The 8,218-nt window shown below is 34.2% G+C and overlaps 1 non-coding gene across 1 annotated transcript; it reads left to right on the top strand.

The window, feature by feature from the left end:
• The first annotated feature begins 8,146 nt into the window (after positions 1–8,146).
• Positions 8,147–8,218, top strand: TRNAQ-UUG (transfer RNA glutamine (anticodon UUG)). Its single transcript has one exon. It is a non-coding gene; the product is annotated as a tRNA-Gln (tRNA).

The following is an 8,218-nucleotide window of genomic DNA, read 5'->3' on the forward strand; positions in this document are numbered from 1 at the left end:
TTATTAGGAATAAGATGGAGAAAGAAATTTTCTTTAAAATAATAAACAGACCCAAGTTCATCTTTGTTGTTTTCTAATTGTGATTTTGTAAAAAACTTAACTAATATGAAATATCAAGGTAAATCAAGAATATATTCTACACGTCATTGAAGATGACAATAAAATGGAGTTAAATTGAACGCAGTTTTAGTTTCATGTCTAGCATAATTGTATTAATGATATTAAAGTGAACTTCGTGTTTTATTAGAAGAGACCAACTTCCTTTAAGGTACTAGGAGTTTAAACTACTTCCATTGTAATTTCAATCACTCCACAATGATTACAAATTTAGAGTTGGCTAATTGGACATCAATTATCAACTTTAGTTAATAATTTAGGTAGTAGCCATGATAAGATAAGGAATCAACTACAAGGGGAATAAGATTCGAATTACCTTGTTGATCGAATATCTCAAGGCAAGAACACTTGATTGAGATTCGAATCACTCCACAAGCAAGATCGATCATGTCTAGCTTGAATGACTCTTGTTGATCAAATATCTCAAACACTTGTTTGAGATTCGAATCACTCCACAAGCAAGATTGATCATGTCGAGCTTGAATGATTCTACATGCAATCTAAACTACATAGAATTGCAAACAAACTTAGCCATTGGCCAAAGAAAAGCACAAATGCTTCTTTTAATATATTTTCCAAGTCTACCTTACAAATACAACATACATGGCTTTATATAGCCTCAAAAATGAAACTACTAAATCTATTAAAGAGTTGTAACATTCCTACTTTATGGCCATAATTAACCATTATGTAAATGTAACCGAAATTAAATAATATGTCTTAAAATACAATAACTCTAAATTACTCTAAATTGTAACCCACCAAAAATTTACAACAATCAAACTTCATTCTTCTTCAATGTAGCATGAATTGAAACATCTTTTTGATAATTTTGACAACCTTTTCTTCACATATTCATTGAAGTATATTGTATGATTGATGTCTCTTGGTTCATATCAAGCCATTATAATATTAATGAGCATAAGAGTTGCAATTCTTTCATGGACCATATGTGTTATAGTTAAATGAATATATATATATATATATTACGTATGTCGAGGTTTGGGTAAAACACAAAGTAGTAAGGAACACCATTGTCAACTCTAGAGCCACCCACAACTCATGATGGAGACCGATGCAAAATATTTTAACATCCTTTGGCATCAAGATACAGGAAAGATGAACGCTGTCAAATTGGAAGCTTTACCTGTCTTAAGAGTCACAATGAGAACTCTAATCAAGCTGGAGTCTTGGACTAGGCAAATTTTTTAGTGATAGCTGAAATGGATGACTTGGACGTCGTGTCAGGAATGAACGTCCTGTAGAAACACAAAGTCATTTACATGCCCCTAGCAAAATGTCTAGTAGTAATGGAGTCTAACCCGATGATCATTCAGAAAAAAATACATCAACCAAGAGGTTTGAAAATGATGTCGATACTACAGTTGAGAAAGAATCATAGCCATGATGAATCTACGCTTGCTGCTATTGTTGTAATTGAAAAGGGGAGCTCGAGTGAGCCAACCTGAATAGAAACCTTGTTGCTACTACATGAACACCACGACGCAAAACAAGGTCAGATAATGGATTTATCCCCACCAGAAGAGACAAAAACAAGGTCAGATACTGAAGAAGGGAGACAGAAACAAACCACTGAAGCAACACATGTTCATACAAAAATATCATCTAGACGGATGAAGAGAAGGGTCAGTCGGAAGCGTCAACCACAATAATTTCAAGAAAAATAAAGAGTTCATATAAGTTAAGTTCAGATAAACTTCAAGTTCAAAGCAACAAGAACCAAAAACTGGTGTGAAAATACTAAGGACTAGTTAAAGTTATCCATAAGATTATGAAAACATCATATAGAATCCAATTGCTCTTATGGATGCGGACTAACTTTGTTGTCCACGTCAGTAACTTGAAACGTTATTATTTCGACCAAAAAGACATCAAGCAGAAGCAGGTGGTATGACGTCATACAAATAAGAAAAAAGTTTCAAGCGAAGAAAGTAGGAAAGACACGAACAGAGAAGACATGAAGACTCAACAAACCAAGAAGTGATTTTCAACAGCACCTAGTAGGTTGGAAGAGACTCCTCGTTATGAGATCAGCTGGAAGTGCATCGAGAGACCCAAAGTCAGCCTCATCCAATAAATTGTGTGGGGGCAGATGTCACAGTCATGATAGCCCAAGGCGTGTTGCCTGTGGTTGCATGTTGCATGTCTCAGCCATTCTTGTAAACGATTTGTTGTCCAAGGCGGTTATTTGGGCAATGTTATTGTTTACCGATTATTTGGGCGACACGCCTTGAGCAATCATGACCGTCACAATTGGCTAAGACATTTGTTGTGCATATGTTATTGTTGTCCAAGAGACTCCTCATTATGAGGTCATGATTGGCTAATACATTTAAAGAAGTTTTACCTAGGGCAACTTCTATCACAATCCTCTTCTCGCTCTCTGAAACTTCTTTAAATGTTATCGTTCACTGGTTATTTGGCCGCATCTTCCTTAAAAGGGTCGTGACGATAGATGACCTAGGTAAAACTTCTATTGGGAGATCAGTGCAATAGAGAATCTGTGTCCCTTTCCTGAAACCTTCAGCGGACAACATAACAAAGAGTTCCTAGAAGAAATATCATAGAACAATTTGTGTAATGCCTTTGAAGTTAGGCTCGAGGCTCTATCTTATCTCCCAAGAATATGGTTCATTCTCTATTCACATAGAAATTCTGCAATAGAAAGTGGTACCCTCATCTTCTTTTACAAAACTTTCTCAAGTCCTCATGAAATGATTTGAAAGTGGTACCCTCATCTTCTTTTATAAGACTACCTCGGCCTTCATGGAATGATTATGCTATGTTGATTCTTAGAGAAGGGAGTAGGAGTAAGAGTAGATGAAGTAAGTCTTTATGTCAAGAAAGGAGAGGAATCCTCATAGTTTCCAAGATTTGAAGAGAATCGTACATACACAAATTTCCTTTATGTGTTTATTCTTGTTGTTTGCTCTCTTCAATTAACATGTTATAAAGACACTTGTAAATTATAATTAAATATAGCTTCTTCTTTTTTTTTTCTTTCCAAATATCCATCTGAATTACTTCTTGGTTCAAGGTTTAAAAAACCTATTTCAAATCTTATTATATTGCATGCTTCAATTTGATATAATTGTTGGGGGCATTTTGAGAATCAAACTCGAGACTTCTCGCACCCGAAGCGAGAATCATACCACTAGACTAAATGCCTTGTAGTGGATCTATCATTTTTAGTTGCTGGTCCATATCTTTTATGGGCTCGATATTTGAAATTTATCCACATGTTTTTTTTTCAATTCTAGAAATAGAAATGATATCCATAGAAATACATAATTTTACCATGCAAATAAGAAAAACTCGTGATCAAGTTTTAGATAAAAGCAGCAAACATGTTGATAGATATAAAAATAAATTCAAGTTCTTTCTCTGGCCTAATTATCAATTGGAAGATTAAGCTGATATGAATTTGATGGTGTTAATATAACACGAAGCAATTTGGATCTTAAGCACTTTTAGAACATCAATTATTGTAAATAACTAGCATGTTCATAAGTATTAAAACTTAATGAGTTTAAATACTAACCTTTTGTAGTTCAAACTCCTTTTGCCTCACGAACCGGTTTCGAACCACCACTAGTGTCTTCTCCACTATCCTCCGGCCTTAGAACGGGATTGTGGAATCCGGTGAGTGACTAAACTTGGGAGGGATTTTGTATATGTGAAAGAGAGTGTTTGTGAGAGGTTTTTCTTAAGGTTTTTCATCAAGATGAAGAATCTCTTCCAAGTGTCATGATCACTCTATTTAAAGAGTCAAGTTTGCATGTTCATGCAAACTTGAGATCACCAAATTTTGACACTTAAAATTCCACTCAAATGTTTGAGATTATGTGGCAAGCATGCATGTTTGAGTTAACCAAATTTTGACACTCAAAATTCCACTCAAACTTGTGGGGTTTATTTGGCAAACATGCAAGTTTGGTTAAACCAAATTTTGACACCTCAAAATTCCACTGACATGGATTTTTCCATTAGATGAAAGTCAACATTTTGACTTTCTTCATTTTAATTCAAACAATTAATTTGAATAATGAATTTCAAATTAAAGTAACATTAAATGATTAATTAAACTATTTAATTAATATTTAATATTAATTCAAATGCCAATCCCAATCAATTCCGACACATAATTGATTAAGATATTTAAATCTTATTTAAATATCTCAGATTCTCTCTTTTCGTTTAATTCGTACATAAAACAAAATTGCGGTTAAATATATCGTATATATGTAACGCATATTCCCTAATTTGAATTCGAACACTTCGAACTCACTCGTCACACTGTTCTATGGTTTAGTCCGATATGAGCTAGCAGAGGGACCTAATGGACCTATAGATCATGGGCTCCAACGATCCAAGATTAACCGATTAAACTCATTAACCTGGTTAACCAACATTCGTTAACTACTAGGACACTCCACTATAGCCTAGTAGTTGCACTCCCCTCACTATAGATATATTTCTGTCCATCTGATATAACCATGATTAGTAAGTCGATCCTTCAGGTTGTTCGTAACTAGAGCTGGGTCAATTCACCGTTTTACCCCTGAAGTTACTTCTTGTTCCTTATGTCTCACTAATCCTCTAATGAACAATTGGTTTGTGGTCCAACCAGTAAACCGAATCCCTCTCAGGCCAATGAGAGGGTGGGGCCCCTTGTTCAAGACCTGGAGTCAGTGCTTAAGGGAACTACCTTTCTTCTATCCCTAAAAGTGGGTAGGAGTGAATTCCGTCTTGCACCCCACGTCCCCAGCCATTCACCCAGTCTTACCCCTGAAATGGGAGGCCTGTTGAGTCGGCGAACAAGAGCCACTCTCACCCATGCAAATCTAAGGATAATTCCGAATAAAAAGGAGTTCATGGTTAGCTCAGGATTAAAACCGAGTTACCTAGGTTATCGAATGAAAAGAAAATCAGTCTCAACAGTAAACGACTTTAGAAAGTGAGAGTGGTTTTCTTCATGGTCGATCTTATGCAATACTCATTGCATAGGACGCCCCCACTCACATGTCTCCACATGCACAATTTAGTGATCACATTGTTTATATCATATACAAAAGTGGGCCGCATCCATAGTGTCCCCAGAATAAGGTACTCAGCCTTATCCTTATACTATAGATCATTTTGACTATATACTTGAACTTGATCCACTCTTATGTCTCTACATAAGTTCAAGTAATCATACTATAGCCAGAGTGTTCTTAGTTTATTGGATTTAGATTAATGATCGTAAAGTTCACTTTATTCAATAACAATTTTTACTGAATAAACATCAATAATAACTTTATTGAAAATAGAATATATCTTTGTTTACCAACTATGAGTTTTAGGACATAAAACCCAACAGAATTGTTATTGGTTTGATACCAATAATAACAGTCATTTTAGTATGCTAAGGATCCATATGTGTCCATGAAAATTAGTTAATGCTATATTTTTCTTATATTGGCCATAATATCTCTCAACCAAATGCATTAGTTGAAAATGTATTTAATATTTTTCTTTTGACCATTTCTTTTTTCAAGGGTCTTATGTCTCCATTCCATTTAAAAATTGATATTTTTTTTGGTAATTTTAAACTCATTATTTTTGTTTGTTCATTCCACCTAATTTGTAAAAAAAAAAAATCATACCACTAGACCAAATGCCCTTATAGTGGATCTATCATTTTTAGTTGCCGGTGTGTATATGTTTTCCAAACATAGATTGATATGGAGTGGCTAGTTTTCAAAACTACTTCTTTGCTACCATTGAACAATATTTATATTGTAGAATGGGATTAACTTCCTTTAAGTTTATGTAGTTTCTTTTTATTACTATGTTTACTTCTATCTCATGTTACTCAATTCGTATTTACTTCGTTTTATACAAAAGTTCACCGTAATTAATAAATCCATGTGCTTAATACATTCCCTACGAGAATAAACTTGTTTGTATCAGGATAAATCACAATGAATACGGAGAAAACAATGTCACTCAACCACACAATGTCAAAGCGTGACTGCATGGCTCACACGGGATGCTCGGATTTCGAAGGGGAACTTCTCAACTTGAGAGATCAATTTCATTCATCACAAATCTGATTTTTACATAATAATTTGTGGGTACTTATAGTCTCCCACAAAAGAAGTTAGTGGCTGGGATTTAATCTCGAAACCCTTAAATCTCAAAAAAAAAAAAAAAAAAAAAAAAAAAAAAAACCGAAGTCAATTTGACAATTCTACCATTACAAACTTTATGAAATTAAAAATAAATAAACTTTTCTAACAACTCATGTAATGATGCTTGCAACTCCATTTGCTTCTTCAACTGTGTAAATATTCACTTCTGAAGCTCCAAATGGTCCTTCCTCAATCTAATAAGCTTGTAACACATGAAATAATAGTTGAACCGAGCCTATCCAATTTTGTACATGAAGAATGAATGCTTGTTGAATCTTCTTGGCCTTGGATCGTGTAATAGGTCTAGTTGGAACATTTGGAACACCGTGATCCTTATCATCTTCCCCATCTTCAAAAGGATTCGTCCTCGAATCAGAAAATCATCACCTACATCAAAAGGACTCAAGTCAGCAACATTGAAAGTAGAATGTGCTGAAAATTCTCCTGGAAGATCATTTTATATGCATTGTTATTAATTCTTTCAAGGACTTGATAAGGGTCATCCCCTCTTGGATGTAACTTTGTCTTCCTTTGAGATTGGAATCACTCCTTGCGAAAATGTATCCAAACCCAGTTACTGGTTTGAAAAATGATTTCATTCCGTCCTTTGTTAATTCTTGTAGCAACATTGAAATTTTGTTTCTCAATTGTCTCCTTCCCCTCTTTATGCAATGTTTTGATCCCATTTGCCTTACTTGTGGCTGCGTTACTCACAAAAATATTAGAATGAATAGAAAGCAAATCAAGACGCGTAAGTGGATTAAATCCGTAAGCAACATCAAAAAGAGAACAATGAGTGGCAAACATTCGTCCCAAGACTTAATATTCTTAACATTCGTCCCAACCTGGTGTGAAAATACTAAGGACTAGTTAAAGTTATCCATAAGATTATGAAGACATCATATAGAATCCAATTGCTCTTATGGATGCGGACTAACCTTGTGTTCGAGAGAAATAAAAAACTACTACCCTCATCTGTGTTGTGCTGTGCCATAAGTAATCAATGGATGTTGACTTTGACCAATTCCTACCATTTTTTTTCTATATTTTGAAACTATTTTAAGCACTTTTCTCTTGTACTCCTTGTAATTTTACCTTTTAAGGTTGTAAATATTTTTGTCCTCTATGATATATCAAATCACTCATTTGAAATTCTTTAATAATAAGCCTCAAGTCTTACATTTTTTATAGAGAAAAGTTCCTTAAATAGAAGTCTTATTAAATACTTCTAAGCATTTAGAGATCAACTAGACACAAAGCTAAACATTCTAAAAAAAATTAGGGGTTAAACTTTTATGTTAACGTAATTTAAGAAACTTATGATTTTTATATTATCAAGAGTTTAATTGAGCTAGGTCGATTCAATCTAGTGGACCCAAGAATTGAACCGAACCAAACAACCTAGTTAGCAACATTTTTTAGTGGAAGCATTTTCTCGCAAAGTAGAACAAATAATGGAGGGTTTGAAATAATATAGTTTTCACCCCTTGTTTCTCGAGTGAATATTGAAATAATATAGTTTTCATGTTAAGTTTTGCACGGAAGAAAGAAAGACTGGGATGTAAAGTATTATTTCAATTTGTTTGTAATATACAACAATATATAAATTAACTATAAGAAATATATAAAATTACATGTTCTCCAAGAGCTTTAATCAACACTGGAGGGTTACTTCTGCAACCACTCTAAAGGTGCTCAAGATCACAACGAGTTAGATAAAACAGCTCTAGAACTTTGAATCCAATAACTTGAGTTTGACTCGTGATAGGATCTCTCTTCTTGTGGAATCTGCATAAAATAGGAAAACCATTCCAAAATAAATTTTTATAAGGGGTTCTATGGTGTAGTGGTTAGCACTTTGGACTTTGAATCCAACGACCTGGGTTCAACTCCCGGTAGGACCT

This window comes from Cucurbita pepo, chromosome 16 (genome assembly GCF_057944985.1).
Source record: "Cucurbita pepo subsp. pepo isolate OVF chromosome 16, ASM5794498v1, whole genome shotgun sequence".
Lineage (NCBI taxonomy): Eukaryota > Viridiplantae > Streptophyta > Magnoliopsida > Cucurbitales > Cucurbitaceae > Cucurbita > Cucurbita pepo.